At 43.4% G+C, this 19,972-nt stretch overlaps 1 protein-coding gene across 3 annotated transcripts in view; it reads left to right on the forward strand.

The window, feature by feature from the left end:
* The first annotated feature begins 770 nt into the window (after positions 1-770).
* ASAH2 (N-acylsphingosine amidohydrolase 2) overlaps positions 771-19,972 on the forward strand; it is an 86,178-nt gene continuing 66,976 nt past the window's right edge. For 2 of the 3 annotated variants that reach the window (XM_043987132.1, XM_043987134.1), the window contains exons 1-2: positions 771-903; positions 16,641-16,834. The gene's annotated coding sequence lies outside the window, so the exon portion shown is untranslated. The remainder of the gene's footprint in view (positions 904-16,640; positions 16,835-19,972) is intronic. The other variant, XM_043987133.1, reaches the window with a different exon arrangement.

Consider the following 19,972-nt stretch of genomic DNA (forward strand, 5'->3'; position numbering starts at 1 on the left):
GGAGAGGGTTCCTGGGGATGAGCGTCAAAGGAATCCAAGGATTCTGAGAGGTGCCGTTGAGTGGGACGGGATGTTCCAGGCAGTGGGTGCAGAAGGGACTCCTCTCCTTATCTCTACCTCCTTTAATCCTCACAGTCTTCTTTCAAGACTAAGCTCAGTGGTCCCTTATTTCATGAAAACTTCCTTTATTCACACAATCCTCCCCTCACTTTGTGCACTCTCCTTTTTCAAAATACCTTCTATGGACTTATCTCTACCTGCTCTAACTTCCCAACAGAATAGAAGTAAAAGCTTGGTTATCTCTGTCTCTGTGACTCTGTCTTTGTCTGTCTGTCTGTCTCTTTCCCTAACTTTCTGTCTAGCCACACATCCTCTGAACCACACAAATACAGTCCACTACAATATGGTATAGTAAAAAGAGCACTGGATTTCGAGAAGTGAACTGGATTCGAATTCTGCCCCTCCTTTCTCCTTATGTCTGGTATCTGCACCTCAGTTTCCTTTAATAATGAGGGAGTTGGACCAGCTGGCTCTTGATATTCCTTTCAGCTCTGGATCTATTGTCCCATGACCTCTGAAGTCTCTTTCAGATCCAAATCAATCTCCTGTGTGACAGATCAAAGCGGGTGGAGGACGGTGTAGGGACTGGCTGGTCCAGCCTGGGAGTCAGCGCATAAGTAGTTAAGAAGTGGCCAATCCTTTTCTTTCCTTCCCTTCCCTTCCCTGGTTGGTGTCTCCAGCCTCCAACCAGTTAACCTGCAGCACTCCCTCCCTTCTTGGAGAGAGAGAGAAGCAGGCACTGCTGCTGCCGGGCAGCGGACCACAAACCTCCCTGCCCTGTCCTGGGGCTCACAGAGGGAATGAGAGGCGGCCTTGAAGCAGCTGTACCAGCCAGCCTGCCCGGTACGTAGCCTTCTCTCTGATTGCTGCCGTTTGTTTTTCTCCCCAGAGAACAAAACCCGGCTTGTTCATGTTTGCAAACAAGGTCCCTTGGCCAGTGAGCAGCAGCAGATATTGGCGAGCCTGCGGTTTCTGGTGACAATAAGGGATGGGGGCTGGGGGAACTGTGTCCCCCCTCCTTCACCCCTTCCTCTTTCCATCTGCATTTTAGCTTGCATTTTGACTGAAGGCCAGCATGGTTTGGTGAGGTCGTCTGAATGTCATTATTATAGCAGCAGCAGCAGCCTGAGAGAACTAGCTCTTAGCTAGAAAACTCTTCTTGCATGATATATGCATAGACATCAATATACACTGATGTACATACATGAGAGCTGATTATGTAGAGTGAAGAGTGATGGCCTTGGTGTCAGAAAGGTCTGGCTTCAGGTCCTACTGCTGACCCATACTGATTGTGTTGCCCTGGCCCAGTCACTTAACCTCTCAGTGCCCCAGACCACTCTCAGAAACCAGAAATTGCATGCAAATTGCAAATCTGCACCAGTGTAGGGAGTTTCCACAGCAGGAGTACCCCACTCCGATGAAAATGACAGATCTGGACCAAGTATATTAGGTTCAGACTCAGACTCCAGTGGGTCCTTGATCTTATGGATGTCACTGTTCCTTCCAATGAGGGAGATCCAGCCCCATCCATCCACCCACCCATCTACTCACCCACCAAGCCATCCACCCACCCATCCATCCATCCATCCATCCATCCATCCATCCATCCATCCATCCATCCATCCATCCATCCATCCATCCATCCATCCATCCATCTATCCATCCATCCATTCACCCATCCATTCATCCATGCCTGGGCATCTAGTGCCTCTCTTAGTTGTGCTCTTCCATAAATTCAGCAAAAGGATGAAATATACATACCCACTGCCACCCCATTCTCCCTAGAGAGCTGAACCAGAGTCAGAGACTTGGGTTCCAGTCCAGCCTCTGCTGCTTCCTAGATGTGTGACCCAGGCCAGAAAAGGCTCTTTACTTTTACCAGCCTTAGTCACCTCATAACAGGGTCAGATTTTAGATGTATAAGATTGTACATGCATATGTGTATCTATCTATGCATATATCTATAAACAATCTATCTCTATCTTTGTACACACACACACACACACACACACATAGGTGCTTTGCAAACCTGAGGATGCTATATAAATGCTAGATCTTATTGTAATCATTAAGGTTCGCTTATTAATTCTCATGGCTAAATGGTTAAAATATTTTTCTATAATTTGGAATATAGCATTCAGTTCCTCTGGACCAAGAAAATAAACTTCTTTGAATTCATCTTATGCTTTAGTAAGAGAAGAATCATCTGAAAGGAGACTTTCCTTAGAACTGGGAGACTTCAGCCTCTGGGACATTTTCTGGCTAGAAGTTCCCTTCTTAGAATTCTGGGTTCTTTTAAGAGAGTTTCACTCAGCAGTCATCACCAGGGTCTTGCTGACCCCTCATTGTCCCATGATGTTGATTAGGCTCCTTTATCCCTACTCTACAGAGAATAAAATGGAGGTCTGGAGGGAAGCCAGAGCTTCCCCAACTCTGGGACATCCAGAATCTCAGAGGATGGATGGAAGCAGTTTGCCAGAGTGAACCAGTTTGCAGGACCTTGAAGGCACTGCAGTCCCCTTTGGCTGGCTGATCTAAATGGCTAGCTGATTTGTCTCAAGGTCAGTGGCCCTGGCTTCTGAGTTGCCTTGGGCTCCATCTGCTGCTTTCCAATTTGACCTTTGCCTATCTCATTACCTGTATATGGAGGGAACATCTCCTGCTAGTAAGATGTAGGTGACGTCTTGAAGACACACCCCTCCCTCAAATCTGCTTTACAAACTGTCTAAAATAGCACCAATTTAAGAATAATTAGGATATGGACAGCCTCTTTTAAAAGGCGAAAACTCCTTGGCAGATAAGCAGGCTCTCAGTTATTCATGCATTAGTATGAATTAGTTTAAAAAGTTTATTTTTAATCACCACTCATATTTGTATACATGCACAATACACATACATTATATATGCACACATGTGTCTTGGTATACATACATTTTCACATAAACATGTTAACATATACACATACACATATGTATATATGTTTATATGTGTAAAACACCACATACATACACATGTATACACATACACAATACACATATGCATATAGGTGTATATATGTGTGTATGTGTGTGTGTGTGTAGCCAAGAAAACCCTATATGGGGCCAGGAGGAATTGGATATGACTAAACAACCAAACAAAAACCACAGATAATATTTGGAAATACTCTATTTGCCTGGTGCTATGTGAATGCCAGCTGTTATTGCCTCCTTATTGTTCTACAAATAGGATACTCCATTTCTCAGCTCTGGGCATTTTTCCTGGCTATACCCCTTGTGTGGGACTCTCTCTGTCCTCTGCTCTGACTACTGACCTCCCTGACCTCCCACCTTTTACAGGAAGCTTTCCCCTTCCCCTCTTAATCCCAATGCCTTTCCTTTGTTAATTATTTCAATTTGCTTCCTTTGCATATATTTTCTGTCTCCTCCATTAGACTGTAAGCTCCTTGAGGGAAGGCACTTAATAGATATTTATTGACTTACTATTTTTTAAAAGACCCATGATTTTGTTGGTGACATGGATTGCTATTATCTAGACCCCATTCAATGATCTTTGTGGCCAAAGAAACTCAGTACTCATCCCCTTGTGGCAAAGTGGGGAGGAGAGCAATCTGTCTGTGCCTAGGCTAGACTTTGCATGACAGACATTATCCTCAGCTTCCTATTCACAGATTCTCCAGCTTGGTAGCATCTTAGGTTCATCAACTTAGAGCTGGAAGGGAACTTAGGTTATATTGAGCCTAAACCCTCATTTTTCAAATAAGGTAGGGGTTGGTTAATATTTTGTCAACCAAGTCACCCACTCCAACTTAATGTAAGTGGTAAGATGCCCAATCATCAATTTCAATCATAGGTCTTCGATTAAGAATGAAAAGTCTTGGAAAGCCATTTGATGAAGTGAAATCTCAGGATCCTGCTCCAATTGGCTGGAGGATTTTGTCATGTTGTGTGGGTCTGGTATAAAAGCACTAACATTACTGGAATTGGAGAATTATGGAAAATAGAGCAAGTGTGGATGACCGGCATATTCCGGATGATTTGGAGGGGATGGAGAGGCCTCAGCTTTACCCTGGCCATTCCCCTTGTCTTTGGCCAGAGGGGGACCATGATACTTTTAAAGTCCAGAGGATGCTGGATGATCCCATCTTTCCACCAGCGTTTTAGCTTTTTTCTCAGACACTGATAGCTAGTGGTAGTGTCTGCGCTGAGAGCTTTTTGGCAGACTTTTGGAGAGGGTGTTTCCCATCCCAACTATACTTATTTTATCACCTTAGTAAATACTCCTTCCTAAAATTTACTTAAGGTTGGCTGACTAAACTGATTATCAATTGCTTATCTTCAGGAAAGTACACTGGCAGGGGCTTGAGGCAATGGCATTAGAGAATCACCCCCGGTTCATTAGCAATATCACTGAAGGGGGAGATTTGCTTTGCCCTGGTACCTGATAAGGATCCCTAGAGATCCCTAAAGGAGGTAACTCGGTCCCACAGAGGTCAGGTGGGAGGACTTCAGAGGCCATTTCAGAGCCCAACTTCTTTATTTTTCAAATGAGTACACTGAGGCACAGAGAATGACATACCCCCAAGTCATAAAACATCATTCCAACATAAAAAGGAAATGAAACATGTTTATTCTATTCTTTTTCTCCTTTCGCCCAGTCCCTCCTCAAAAGTATTTTGCTTCTGACTACCTCCTCCCCCCAATCTGCCTTCCCTTCTACCACCACTACCCTTCTCTTATCTCCTTCCCCTCCTACTTTCCTGCAGGGTAAGATCAATTTCTATACCCAACTGAGTGTGTATGTTATTACCATTTTGAGCCAATTCTGATGAGAGTAAGGTTCACTTGCCCTGCCCCCAACCTCCCCCATCTTCCTCTCCACTGCAAAAGCTTTTTCTTCCTTCTTTCATGTGAGATAATTTACCCCATTCCACCTTTCACTTTTTCCCAGTGCATTCCTCTCTCACCCCTTAATTTTATATTTTTATATATCATTCCTTCATATTCAACTCATACCTGTGCCCTCTGTTTATATATACTCTTAACTGCTCTAATAATGAGAAAATTCTGAGTTATAAGTAACATCTTCTCATGTAGAAATATAAACAGTTTAACCCTATTAAGTCCCTTATGATTTCCTTTTCCCATTTACCTTTTAATGCTTGTCTTGTGTCTTATTTTCTATTTAGCTCTGGTCTTTTCATCAAGAATGCCTGAAAGTCCTCTCTTTCACTGAATGTCCATTTACCCCCCTCAATAATTATAATCAGTTTTTCTGGGTAGGTGATTTCTGGTTGTAACATCAGCTCCCTTGTCCTCTGGAATATCATATTCCAAGCTCTCTAATCTTTTAAGGTAGAAGCTGCTAAATTTTGAGTTATTCTGACTTTGACTTCATGATATTTGAATTGTTTCTTTCTGGATGCTTGCAATATTTTCTCCTTGACCTGGAAACTCTGGAATTTGGCTATAATATTCCTGGGAGTTTTCATTTTGGGGGAGGTGATTAGTGGATTCTTTCAATTTCTATTTTACTCTCTGGTCTAGAATATCAGGGTAGTTTTCCTTGATAATTTCTTGAAAGATGATGTCTAGGCTCTCTCTTTTTTTTAAAAAAATGGCTTTCAGGTAATCTAATCATTTTAAAATTATCTCTCCTGGATCTACTTTCTAGGTAAGTTGTTTTTCCAATGAGATAGTTCACATTGTCCTCTATTTTTTTATTCTTTTGTTTTTTTAAATTGTTTCTTGATTTCTCATAAAGTCATTAGCTTCCATTTGTTCAATTCTACTTTTTAAGGAGTTTTTTCTTCAGTGAATTTTTGTGCCTCTTTTTCCATTTGGCCAATTCTGTTTTTCAAGGCATTCTTCTCTTCATTGGCTCTTTGTAATTTTTTTTTTTTTTTACCAATTGGCCTAGTCTGTTTTGTAAGATGCTATTTTCTTCAGTATTTTTTTTTGATGTGCTCCCTTTACCAAGCTATTTACTCTTTTTTCATGATTTTCTTGCATCCCTCTCATTTATCGTCCCAATTTTTCCTCTGCCTCTCTTACTTGATTTTCAAAATTCTTTTTGAACTCTTCCATGGCCTGAGACCAATTCATATTTTTCTTGGAGGCTTTGCATGTAAGAGATTTTATTTTGTTATCTTCTTCTGAAGTTGTGTTTTGATCTTCCTTGTCACTTGTAAAGAATTAATTGTTATTTGAGGTTTTTAATGCCTTGGTGTGCACTGGCCTGGGGCTCCACAAACCGAACGGTGCTCCACTCACTGGTTGTAGACGTTGCCATGGCTCTGGCACCTCACATCATCACCACTCACTGATGCCTACATGGGCCTGCAAAATTATAATGATTGGAAGCCTAGTGAGGACAGTCATGTGACTGTCAGAGCGGCCATCCCATTGGCTGGGGCTGTGTGGGGTTTTTCTGGGATTGGGGGAGGAGAATTGGGCATTCTAGGGGGACACTGGAAGGCGACAGGCGTTCTGCTGCGTATTCTCAGCTGATTCCTGAGCGGTGGTATTTTCTCAGGTTGTATAATTTCCCTTTCCCTGTTTTATTTCCTTTCCCTTGATCCTACTGATCCTGTTTGTGTGTGTGTGTGTTTTTAAGTTCGTTCTTGTTAAAATAAATCTTGTTCTGTTCTGAGGGAGGCTGTCAGTCTCCTTCCTTGTCCCAATATTGTGGTGAGCTGCTTAGCTAATACTCCCCAATTAAAAATTGGTCCCCACACACTATAGCAACTTTCTATGATCAGAATATTTTTTCTGATGTTTGCTCATTTTCCCACCCTATTTCTTGACTTTTAACTCTTTGTTAAACTAGGGATCTGATTCCAGAGGGGAGGGTGCACTGTCCCAAGCTTCAGGGGTTTTGTGTAGCTGTTTTCAGAGATACTTTTAGGTACTTGTAAGTTCAGTTCTTCCAAGGTGGTGTGATCTAAAGCAAGGTGGCCTTTGCTGTGGTCTGTGAGTGATCACAAACAACTCTTTCCTTCCCTGGAACTGTGAGGAGGGTCCCTGCTCCACTGTGGTCACAAGCTCTGGTGTGCTAGTACTCCTCCCCACCCTGCGACTGCCGTCCAGGATGGCAACCTGGATCCAAGTATGGGCAAAACAAGAGTCTTACCTTAGTGCTAGCCAAGAGACCCCTGTAATCTCCTTTTGACCAGTTGTTTGACCCACCTTACTGTCTGTGGGCTGAGTGCTCCTGAAGCAGATGTTGCCACAGCTGATTCAGTGTCTCCCAAGACCTGTTCCTGGTTTTCTGGTCTGGGTATGCATTGGCGTGGCCTGCATTGGTCTGTGATCCACTCTCACTCAGGTATGACAGACCTTTCCCGACAACCTTCTAAGTTGTCTTTGTCTGGAACATCATTTCACTCCATTCTTTTGTGGGTTCTGCTGCTCCAGGAATTATCTTCTGGCATTATTTAAAGTTATTTGAAGGGGTTTGGGCTAGAGCTCAGGTGTGTCACTGCCTTTTCTCTGCCATCTTGACGCCACCTCCCTAACTTGTTTTTTCCCTTGAGCTGCTTCCTAAGTGGCCTCCTGGGTTCCAATTTTTCCCTTCTGTGGTCGGCTCTCCACCCCACTGCTAAAATAATCTTTCTATGGTACAGATTTAGCCATTTGTATTTACCTTCCTTCCCTAGAATCTTCACTGGCTCCCTATTCCCTTAGGATAAAAGGAACCTCTCTGCAGGCTGGAATTAAAAGTCCTCCCCAGCATGGCTCTAGCCTGCCTTTCCTGGCTATCTCCGTGTCACTCTCCTTGAAGCCTTCAACATTCCAGCCAAGGAGCTGACTTGCTTGTTCTGAAATCAGTATTTTATCTTCGGCCTCTGTGTCAGCCTATTCTCCATTGCTGGAATGCTCTCTCTGACTGCTTATCTCTGCTTCTCAGGAACCTTAGCTAGTCTCCGTCAGCCTCAGCTCAGCTGTCTCTTCTTAGATGTAGCTTTCCCTGCCCTCTCTGATGTTCTCTCCTATCTTCCAATGGCTTTATCACTGGACAAGGTGCTCAACCTCTGTTTGCCCCAGTTTTCTTATATGTAAAATGTTGATAACAACAATAATGATCCTACCTCCCACGGTTCTTGGGAGGTTCAAATGGGACAATAATTGTAAAGTGCTCTGGGACACGGTGAGTGCTGTATCAATGTTAGTTGTCTTTACTTTTCTGTGTCAATGCTACAAACCTAGGTAGAACAGAAGCTTTGAGAACAGGGCCTGGATTTCATTTTTCTCTTCACATCCCTGCCCCTTAACATAGTACCTTGTACATAGTAGGAGCTTAATAAGGACTTGTTGAATTGAAGGAGGTCATTTGATAAAGTAGAAAGATTCTTGGCCCTGTAGTCAAAAGTCCTGGGTTCAAATTCTGCTTCTGCTGTGACTTCGGATAGTCCTAACTCTCTCGGACCTCAATTTCTTCTAGGTATGTTACCTTATAACAGTACATTCTGAAAGTGAATTGTGATAAAATACAGCAAGGTTCTGAACCACTCACAAGCTATATGACCTTGGACAAGTCATTTCACTTCTTTTTTGTTTTTTCAGTTATAAACAAGGGGCTGAACTGGGTGACCTTCCTTGTCCCTTCCAGCTCTTAATCTGTGGGTGCATGACTTTGGAAAGTTTTCATCCTATTCTCCAGGATGGCTAGCTTTGTCACAGCCATTATCAGCTCCCTACTGTAAACAGCAGGGTAATTCATCTTGTGCAAGAGTCACCTTTATCTCTTACACCATATTCAAGGTCCAGAACAACTGAATCTGAAAGGGCAAAGGCTCAGTCTGGTCTCTGCCCAGCCAAGTGAGAAAGGCCACACTGGGGCCTGACGGGGAAGAGGCTGGTTCAGTGCCCAGCAAAGTCTGAAGCCTGAGAGCATCTGTCCTAGAATTCCTCCTGCAACTCCTTCTGAGGAGAGTGTGGGCAAACACTCAAAGGACCCATCATTCTGTGGGGGTGGGGAGTCCTACCGACCAGCCTGCCTCACCAGTGATTCTGTCAGCATGGGGAACCCCACTGACCAGCCTGCACCACCAGTGATTCTGTCAGGATGAGCCAAGATCACCATCCCTCTGGGATTTAGTAGATGAAACCTAGGCAGTTGCTTAAGGGATATACAGGTTAAGGGGCAGGTCTAACATCAGAGTTGGTATTGGTGACATGATTAGACAGCGAGTGTTCCTACCCCTGTGCCCAACACTTTCCACCATACTATACTGACTCAAAGTATAGTATATTTCACATAATTTAAGCATTTAAAAAAGCATTTACATAAACTTCAAGGGTCCTAGGTTCAACTGATCAATCAACATTTATTAGGTACTTGCTTTGTTCCATGAACTATGCTAAGCTCTGGGAATGCCAAAAGAGAGAAAAGACAGACCCTGCCTTCAAGGATCTTACAGTTGAATGGGGGAGACAATATGCAGTCATATATAAAGCAAGCTAAATATAGGATAAGTAGGGGATAATTAAGAAAGAGAAGGTGATGGAATTGAAAAGGGTTGGAGGAGCCTTCCAGCAGGAGCTGGGATTTTAGTTGGAACTTGAAGGAAGCCAGAGAGGTCAGTGGTTGGAAGAGAGGAGGGAGAGCAGTCCCGGCATGGGAGGCAGCCAGAGAGATGGAGGGGCTGTTCGTGGAACAGCTGGAAGGCCAGTGTCACTGGACTGAAATGTACATGGATGGTCATAAAGAGTGGGAAGACTGGAAAGGTGAGAGGGGACTATGTTATGTAGGGCCTTGAATGCCAAACAGAGCATTTTGCTTTTTATCCTGGAGGTGATAGGGAGCTACTGCAGTTTAGTGAGGGAGGGAGGCAGGATAACATGATTGGACTGCACTTTAGGGAAATCACGTTAGCAGCAGAGGATGATTTTGAGTAGGGAGAGGCTTGCTGCAGGCAGACGCACCAATAGGCTATTGTGATAGTCTAAGCATGAGGTGCTGAAGGCTTGCACTAGAATGATAACACCAGTTATTGTACTAGATTGATAAATAGTATTTTTCTATTTTTTGCCTTGCTACCAGTCATTCATTGTTTCTGTTTTCAGTAGCCTGCCCTGGGTAATTCCCTCCTTCCACTCAGGTTTGTGGCTGATTTTCTATGGTTTTAGAAATCAAGTCACCAAGGTTTTTAGGATTAAATGTAAACTAAGAGCCAGCAGGTCTGGATTCTTTTAGGAAGCATGAATTTTGTGCATGGGCTTAATAGCTGTTGTTTATCCTTCATTTCTGAAGATCACACCATCTTGACTCATGCGTGAATGGGATTTAAGCGAGGCAGAGCAGCACAAAGTCATCAGCCTCACTTTCTCTTCCAGAGCCATTGAAGTCCAGTGGCAAGACGAAAGTCAAGATGGCTGCTGATGACTCGGGATGCCGTAGATGATCTTGGCGTACTCAGTGGGCTTAGTGATAATTATTTAAGTGACTCAGAGGTGTTCATTGGCTACTTCCTTATGGCTGAGGTTAAAGTTTGAAATTAGACTTTTGGATAAGTAGGAGGGCTACTATATCTTGCAATGCTACTTGGTTTTTGTTTTTAAAGGAAAATGCTTATAAACATCTATTGTTGTACAATGGCCAGAATGCAGGATTTGGGTTAGAACAGCTGGCTTTGAACTCTGGTTCAGCTGTTTACTATGTCTGTGACTTTGGGCAAGTCCCTTCACTTTGGGGGGCCTCAGTTTCTCTTTCTGTAAAATAAGGGGGTGGGACTAGATGACCACAGCATGGTGAAGTGGATGGAAAATGGATATTCTGCTACCAGTTACTAGCTCTGGATGTGTGTGTGTGCATGTGCATGTGTGTATGTGCATGTGTGTATGTGTCTGTACATACAGATATAGGAATCTTCCGCTTGGGTGCGATAGATGATTAATTTGTCTGAATATGCTATGAGATGTTTATAGAGCTCCTTAAGGTTTGCAGTACGGTTGTATAAATTATCTTGTTGGACCCTCAGAACAAGTCTGCGAGCTAGGTAATATTATTTTACAGATGGGAAACTGAGGTTAGTGGTTTATCCAGGGCCACCCATTGGAGCTTGAAAATGTGGCTGCTGATGTAGAAATTATGTGTGTCAGCAAGGCAGCTCTTGGTTCTCCCCGAGGCACTCTCTTCTTCCTCCCCCACCCACACTTCCCAACACACACACCTGGTTGGGCACAGCCCTCCGAGCTGGGTCAGGAGGTCTTTGTACCTCCCCTCTCTCCCGATTTGCCTCCTCTTGGTGAAGGGAGCAGGGACACAACAGAAGCCCACTTTCTTCCTGCTTCCCTCCCCTGTTTGCTTGTCTTCTGATGGTGCCCTATCATGATGGACTTGGATTATGAGTCAGAGATCATGGCTTTGGATCTCAACTCAACTGTGTGACCTTGGACAAGGGACTTAACCTCTCTGGGCCTGAGTTTCCTCTTCTGTAGAAGGAGAGGGTTGGAGTCAGTGGTCTCCGAGGTCCCTTTGAGGTCTAGCTCCAATGTGTGGGCTTACGATGCATGTGTGAGCTGCTGCATTGTGGATCTTTGGGCCCAGGGAAAGGGGAAGTATTACCATGAACCATGCTGGCTTCGAGTTCCTGCAGTGATGACAAATAGAGCAACAGCCTCCTCTTAGCTCCTGCCACCTCCCCATCCCATCCCAACATCTACCTTTGTAACCTTGTAGAGCAAAGCAGATGAGATTTACTTTGGACAGATGCAATAAATTCTTATCTATAGGGCTGACAAGAGATAAATTATTGGTGAGGCATTTCCAAATGATCCCTCTAAAGAAGACTCCTTTTCACCAAGCTGTTGGTCTCATATGATCATGTGCTAATACCATTCTTTTTTCGTTTTTAGGCATGTGGACATTTTCCAAACAGTCCTTCTCCCTCCCTCCAAAATCCCCCAAACCCCAGCCCCGCTCAGTGGGACGTGAGCTGGGAACTCATAGGTAGATTTCTAGGGCTCTGTACCAGGTGGGCACAAAGGAAAATGAGGATGGAAGAGGCCTATTGACTTGCCGTTGCCATCTTGGAAAGCTTTCATCAAGCACTTGGCTAGATGGCTAGGCATTATTGTGTAGGGAGGATTCTTTTCAGGTGGAGGTTGGATTGGATGCTAGCCAAGGTCCTAACTTTATAAGTGCCATTTATTAGAGCAATGCGGTATTATTAGCTAGATCAACACAGTGCAGATTCCCGCCTTTAGCCCTTTCAGGTCTGGAGACTCCTGGGAGGATTGAGGCCAGAGTTGTGAATAAAATTGGGAAAGAATAGAAGGAAGATGTGAGGATGGTAGAAGGGTTAGGTTGGGCCTTTCAGGTACAAAGGGAGCAAAGCAATTGGCTTTTGTAGCTTCCACCTTGGTCCTGGTGGGGAAGGACAGGGACCCTTAACTGCCAACAAAACAGGAGAGCCCCTTTCTTTTCTAGTAGCACAAAAAGGGCAGGGTGTCAGCTCTTTCTTTTCATGACTGAACTTTGAAACTATTGACTGAAAGAAAAACAAAGCCATCTCCAGAGTCTGCTTGCTGATGTGTGGGACAGTGGAAAGACCTGGACTTGGAGTCAGAGGAACTGAGGCAGAATCCTGCACCATCTCTTGCTAGCTGTGTGACTTTGGGCAGATCTGGGCTTCACCTGTCTGGGCCTCAGTTTCCCTGTCTATAAAATGAGGAGGTCAGATTAGTCGACCTCTGAGGTTTCTTCTGGCTTTATTGCTCCATGACAACTGGGCTCCAGTTTCCTTGCCTATTAAATGAAGAAGTTGCCCTAGAAAATGCCTAAGTTCCTTTCCAGTTATGAGTCTGTGATTTCTTATAAATTAATTTTACCCAGTTAACTCAGTTAATCAGGTTTCACACTCATATCCAATAATCAATAAATGAGGGATTAATGAATCCTGTCAGAGAATCTTAGGGTTTAGAGTTTCAAAAGAGCTTAGAGGTTCTCTGGTCCAGCCTCATTTGTAGGGATGAGATCCAAAGAGAAGTGACTTGTCTGGTAGTAAGAGGCAGAGGGAGGATTTGAACTCACAGCATTCCTTCTCTGTACTAGGCTGCAGATGGAACACTCTGAAATGCTTGTATTGAACCTGATGGGAGGTTCTCTCATGTCTTTTCTTGATGTTCATGGACATGACCTTGGCATCTGGAAGGCAGGGTCAAAACATGCAATCTCTGACAGGTTTCATCAATCAGTAAAGGCTTTGAGTCCAGGGACAGACTCTGTTTCTGTCACCCAAGGACCAGTCTGACCCAATTCAGCCAAATTCATATCTCGCTGTTGTGGTAGCTAGATGGTGCAGCAGAAAGAATCCTTGACTTAGAGTAGAAGGGCCTGAGTTCAAATTCTGTCTCAGAAACTTCCCAAATGAGTGGTCCTGGGTAAGTCCTCTAGCCTCTCTCAGCCTCAGTTTCCTTATCTGTAAAAGAGGGTTAAGAATAGCACCTTCCTCACAGTTGTGTATATATATAAAAAGCTTGTCAAAACTTAAAGCACTACACAAATACAATCTAGCAGATGAATTTTTTAGCCACAGCAATTCTCAAAGACCATCTGCCAAGACATAGAGGGGTTGCTATCTGCACTGGTAGAACGAGGACACACACTGGCAGAACCATACCACAGGTCCTCAAAATGTGGATGTCCAGCTAAATCATTTTGAAAATTGGTTATTTTAAAAATTAAATCTTGAGCGAGTCAAAGGAAATTGATGCCACCAATATTTAGCACAAGAAACCTTGGTTAGCAACATCATGAGCCCTGCCAGGCAAAACTGTTAGTACTTGCTACTCTTCTTGAGTTAAAGGTTTTGCTCTGTTTGTTTCTGATTCAGCCTAGAAGCATTTGTCTGGAACACTCTTCCTCTAATAGAATCCTGAACTACCCTACCACCTTTCACACGAAGGTCTTCCTGTACCTCCAGGTAGTCCCTCTTGCAATGACTTCATATCGTTTTGTATTTATTGTACTTTGTAATTATTGACTTTTGTCTGAGCTCTACCCACCCAGGAGAATGTAAGGGAATGTTTCATTTGGGCTTCCTAATGCTAACACCTATCGTATAGTGCATTGTACATGGTAGGTGCTAATACTTGAGTTCAATAGCATTTTAAGGATTGCTATGTGTCAGGACCTTGCAAAGTCCCTACTCCAAGAAGCTTATATTTTATAGCTCACATGGTTATTATGAGCATAAAACGAGACTCTGTGTGTGTGAGAGAGGGATTTCTGACTGGAAAGTCCTGGTTTGAAATTCAGTTCAACAAACTTTTACTGAATAATAGCTATACATAGAATACTATTATAGGTAGAAAAAAGGGTGTTTTGTTTAAGTGTTTTTTTCTAAATATTTATTCTGAAGTTTACACAGGTAAGTTGCTATTAGAATTATTTTATAGACATGGGATTTTGGGGGGAAGAGTTGAGATCATCTGATATTCTCCTAAATTCCTGTACCATGTGTTATAGGGAGCAAAGGTGAGAGCTTATTAATTATATCGACAGGGACCATAGATCCAGTACTTTCTAGATAAGTCCTAATTTAAAATGAAACCCATGTCAGTTCCTGACCCCCCCCTCCCTTTTGTGGGGCAATGAGGGTTAAGTGATTTGCCCAGGGTCACACAGCTAGTAAGTGTCAAGTGTCTGAGGCTGGATTTGAACTCAGGTCCTCCTGAATCCAGGGCCGCTGTTTTATCCACTGTGCCACCTAGCTGCCCCCTTTCTTCCCCTTTTAAAAAGTTTAAAATTTATTTATATGTAATTTTTCTGACCTCTCTTTCAAAGAAACCAGGTTTAATCTTGGGAATCTGCCTCTAACAAATAATCAGTATGACTTTGCTTCCACCCAGAGTTTTCCCTGGAAATGTAAGAATCTGGAGTATGTATTTCCAAGTGCCTTCCCAATGTCCACTGCAAGCATTCTGGCTAACAATATCATTCACCACAGAAGCAATTTATGAAAGAAGAGAGATGACTAGTATTTGAGCCCCCTTAACAAAGTGGTACTTACAAGCTCCCTTCTGGTGAAGTTCATTTCCCTAAGTTGGTCAGTCAATAAGTATTTATGTGCCAGGCATTATGATAAGTGCTAATCCCATGTGCTAAGTCTCTGATCCTTTTACCCTTTCCCTCAGAAGTTTTGTCACATTTTCTCAAAACTTGTAGGGCATCACTTAAGGAGTTCCAGCAATCTGGATGGAATTGAGATCCCAATGAAAGTAGCAGATCTGCATCCCACTTCCCTGTTTCCTTGGGTTCTCCTCATATCCTTGTTCTAGTATCCCTTTGTCCACCCTTAGTTCCACACTGTCTTTCTCTTATTCCTATCTCTCACCATAGTCCTGAAGCTCTGTTGCCACAGCTTCCATGTACCTGCCAGTCATTGAAAGTCCAAGCTGGGCCAAATGCTCCTCTGTGTTCTGGCAATAGGGTTATTCTCACCATTTCCATGTTCTTCACAGCTGCTTTACCTGGAAGATCCATTTTTCTGTTTTGATTGTTCATATATCTCTACCTTTGGTCTCTCTTGTGAGGGAAAGGGGAAGAATCTGCTCAATGCTCAGATCCCACTATTCAGGGCATTCTATTTCCATTTGTTAACTACATATTAGGAGGGAAATCTTTTCTTATGCCCAGGGCCTTGGTTTGAGTGTTGTCCCATTTAGTGCATGGGAAAAGCAATTTGGGGGTAGGGAGACACTAACAGCTATGGGACTCAAGAAAAACTCCTTCTGGGAAGTGGCCCTTGAGCTTATGACCCTTGAAGAAATACAGGTGAGGAGGGAGAGGACTCCAGGCATGAGGCACAGCCTGGGCAAAGGCCCTGAAGCAGGAAAGAGAAGGATGTGTCCAGGGAACATCAAGTGCAACTGCTTGGGCTACAACTTAGGTGGATCATCCTACTCAGACAGTGAAATCACAGTCAGATCACAATGGGCTTCAAATACTCATAAGATGAGTTTGTGTTCAACTATCCTAGAGACAATAGGGAGCTACTGTCACTGAGCAATTACAGTTACTAAGCAGTTACTACTGTGCAGTAACAAGGTCAGATGTTCTTCAGGAAAGAAGAAATTAACTCTTTTGTAACTGAGAGTCTTCAGAAGCTGCCCAGGGTTCTGAGAGGTTAATCCCTTTCCCCAGGTCACATAGCCAGACTATTCCAGGAACAGGACTTGAACCCAGGTCTTTCAGATTCTAGAGGTCGTCCTTTAGCCATTACTCCATGCCATGATGCCTCGCTCATGCTTATATGTAAAATGAGCACAGTAGTAATGGTAAGACCTATCTCAGGGGCTGTGGAAGGGATCCAGTGAGGTTATGCATATAAATGATACATAAATGCCACTCATTCATTATTAGTGCTGTTCATAAGGGGAATGGGTCCAGGCTGGGGTGAGGGAGACATTTGAAGACCTTTCCTCTGGCTGGAGTTTAGCCACAACCCTTCACAACTCCTGGCAGAGTGTAGGAGTGGGCTTCCTAAGCTCCTCCTGCAGGTTCCCTCCTTAACAACCTGCCTGGTAAGTCAGAGTTCTGTCTGTTATCGACCCATCCTTATCTGGTGCTCTTTTCAGACTTAGGACAGCGAGGAACAGTCCAGCCCCACAGCAAAGTGATCTCATTTGCTCTCCAGAGTCCGAACTCTGCAGAGGAGCTGCTCCTCTGGAGACCTGCTGCCTGAGTGCCGTGGAATGGGCAAGACCAAAGCCTTCTAGGAGCTGCTGCTGCTTCGGGGGGATTCTCACGTTCTTCGAGACAGTGCCCTGGGGTGAGGATGCCTGCTGTGCTTGACTAGAGGAGGGTGAGGAGGGCGTGGAGTGGACAGGCTCCTGGTCTGGGCTGGTACGAAGGGGAGATCAGGGTTCAAATCTCAGCTCTGCCACTTCTCATCTGTGTGACTTGGGACATATCACTGAACCTTTCTGAGCCTCAGTTGCCTCCTCTCTTCAATGGACACTATAATTACCAGTCCCTAGCTCACAGGGCTGTGGGTAGGAAAACATGGGTGTAAAGTGTTACATGAATGCAAGCTCAGATGGATTCTATTGTGAGGAAACCACCTGTGTTGGATTACTTTTCCTTTTGGCAGACTCCAATTTGTTATGTGATCTCTGTATTTTCTGACTGTCCTGAGAAATCAGGACTGCAGTGAGGTAGGATTTCAGCACGAAACAGTAGAACAAATGCTTGATTAGGACCTGGGTTTGAATTCTGCCTTTTGCCATATTCTGCCTATTTAGTCTCAGACAAGTCTTTTTGCCTGTTTGTGACTCAGTTTTTTTCCATTTATGAAGTGAGGAGGTCAAATTTGATGACTTCTGAGGACCCACTTCCACCTTTACCTCTCTGATCATGGCTATGATCTCTCACTTGGGGTTACTGGGGGTGCCTTCCTCACTACTCCTGGCATCCCTAAAACTTTGGCAAGATCCTATATTTAGAGATATGGGGGCACCTGAAAGGTCATTGAAACCACCTGTATCATTTTATAGAAAAGGAAACGGAAGCCCATAGAGTTTACATGACTTGCCCAACATCAAGCTGTTAGCACCTCAGGCAAGATTTGAACCCATGTCTTTCTGACTCCAGGTCCAACTCTCTCCCTCTCACACCCCACTGCTTCAGGAAAATTCAGCCAGATGGATTTTCTGGGAAATCGCTCTCCCCAATTAAGGAAGAGATGGTTTGGTCTTGGAGCTCTCTAATTCAGATTTCTTTATCAGTCAGAAACCAGGAAAAGCTTGGAGGTTTTCAAATCTATACATGTGGGTGGTGGCAGCTGTTAACATTACTGGGACAGGCCGACTATGTTTGCTTTGGAAAAGAAAGTGGCTAATCAACTGTTGGTGGAGTTGTGAACTGATCCAACCATTCCGTGGAGCAATTTGGAACTATGCCCAAATGACTATAAAGCTGTGCATACCCTTTGATCCAGCAATACCACTGCTACCCCAAAGACATCCAAAATAAGAGAAAATGACCTATTTGTACAAAAATATTTCTAGCAGCTCTTTTTGTGATGGCTAAGAATTGGACATCAAAAGGATGCCTATCAATTGGGGAATGGCTAAACAAGTTGTGATATATGATGGTGATGGATTATTGTGCTATAAGAAATGAGAAGCAGGATGATTTGAGAAAGGCCTGGAAAGACTTGTATGAACTGATGTATAGTGAAGTGAGCAGAACCAAGAGAACATTGTGCACAGTGACAGCAGTATTGTTTGATGAAGAAATGTGAATGACTTAACTATTCTCAGCAATAGAATTATCCAAGACAATCCCAAAGGACTAATAATGAAACATACTAGCCACCTCTAGAGAAAGACCTGATATTATAGATTGAATACAGACTGAAGCAAGCTTTCTTTCTTTCTTTCTTTCTTTCTTTCTTTCTTTCTTTCTTTCTTTCTTTCTTTCTTTCTTTCTTTCTTCTGTCCTTCCTTCCTTCCTTCCTTCCTTCCTTCCTTCCTTCCTTCCTTCCTTCCTTCCTTCCTTCCTTCCTTCCTTCCTTCCTTCCTTCCTTCCTTCCTTCTTTCTTTCTTTCTTTCTTTCTTTCTTTCTTTCTTTCTTTCTTTCTTTCTTTCTTTCTTTCTTTCTTTCTTTCTTTCTTTCTTTCTTTCTTTCTTTCTTTCTTTCTTTCTTCTGTCCTTCCTTTCCTTCCTTTCTTTTTCTTTCTTTCATATTTTTCTTTTATTTGAGTCTTCTTATAGAAAATGAAATATAGAAATATTTTACATATAATTGTACATGTATAACCTATATCTAATTACTGTCTCAGGGAATGGGAAGGGGAGGGAGGGGGAGAGTGAGGGATAGAGTTTGTAATTCAAAACTTTAAATAAAAGTGTTTATTAAAAAAAGAAAGTGGCAGAAGCCAGACAGACCCTGACTTTCTAAGCTAGAGACCAAAGTCTCATCTCCAAGCCCCTGCCTCCACACTTGGTCAGCAGGAGCTCTCTGCCATCCTTGGCGCTGTCAGTGGTGCTGGCCAATATAGGAGAGTACCTGGAGCAGGGGGAGGGGCTGGATGCTAAAAAAGCAGGGCTGATGGTGGGCTCACACTTATAGCCCACCCACTCAAAGAGCCTATTAAGAGCCCCCTCCAGGCTTCTGGGTTTCCCCAGGGCTACTTGTCCTTTTTAAAAATGCCCTTCTTTTTGTATGTGGCTTGGTCATCACTATTTCCTGCTGGGGATTTTGCACGAAGTTTATAGTCTTCATGTCTGAATACAAACTGAAGCATACTATTTACACACACTTTCTCTTCCTTCCTTCCTTCCTTCCTTCCTTCCTTCCTTCCTTCCTTCCTTCCTTCCTTCCTTCCTTCCTTCCTTCCTTCCTTCCTTCCTTCCTTCCTTCAGTTTTCATTCACAAAATGACTAATAGGAAAATATTTTACATGATTACACATGCATAACCTATATCAGATTGCTTACCATCTCAGGGAGGGTGGAGGGGATAAAGGGAAGGATAGAATTTGGAACTCAAAACTTAAAAAAAAACCCCAAGTATTAAAAATTGTTTTCACATGACATGAAGACAAGAGAAAAGTCTTCTCTGTATGATATTTGGCCAAACTAGTGATTAATTGGTTAGGACTGAGTCCTGAGTGGACCAAAGTCAAGTCCTACCTGAGGATAGGTCTTGAACCCAGATGTTTGGCTCATAGGTATAGTGCTGAAAGGGACCTTAGAGACCACTGAGTTCAACTTCCTCATTTTAACGGTGAAGAAACAAGAGTTGAGAGAAGGTAAATGGCTTGCCCAGGGTTAGTAGCTTGTAAATGTTAGATTCTAATTTGGGTCTTCCTGACTCCAAGGTTTCTTGTCTACCCATTATACCTTACTGCCTTAGTCATGCCCTTTTGTAAAAAAAGTAGCACCTGGTACTCTTACCTTACAGG

This window comes from Dromiciops gliroides, chromosome 2 (genome assembly GCF_019393635.1).
Source record: "Dromiciops gliroides isolate mDroGli1 chromosome 2, mDroGli1.pri, whole genome shotgun sequence".
Taxonomy (NCBI): Eukaryota; Metazoa; Chordata; class Mammalia; order Microbiotheria; family Microbiotheriidae; genus Dromiciops; species Dromiciops gliroides.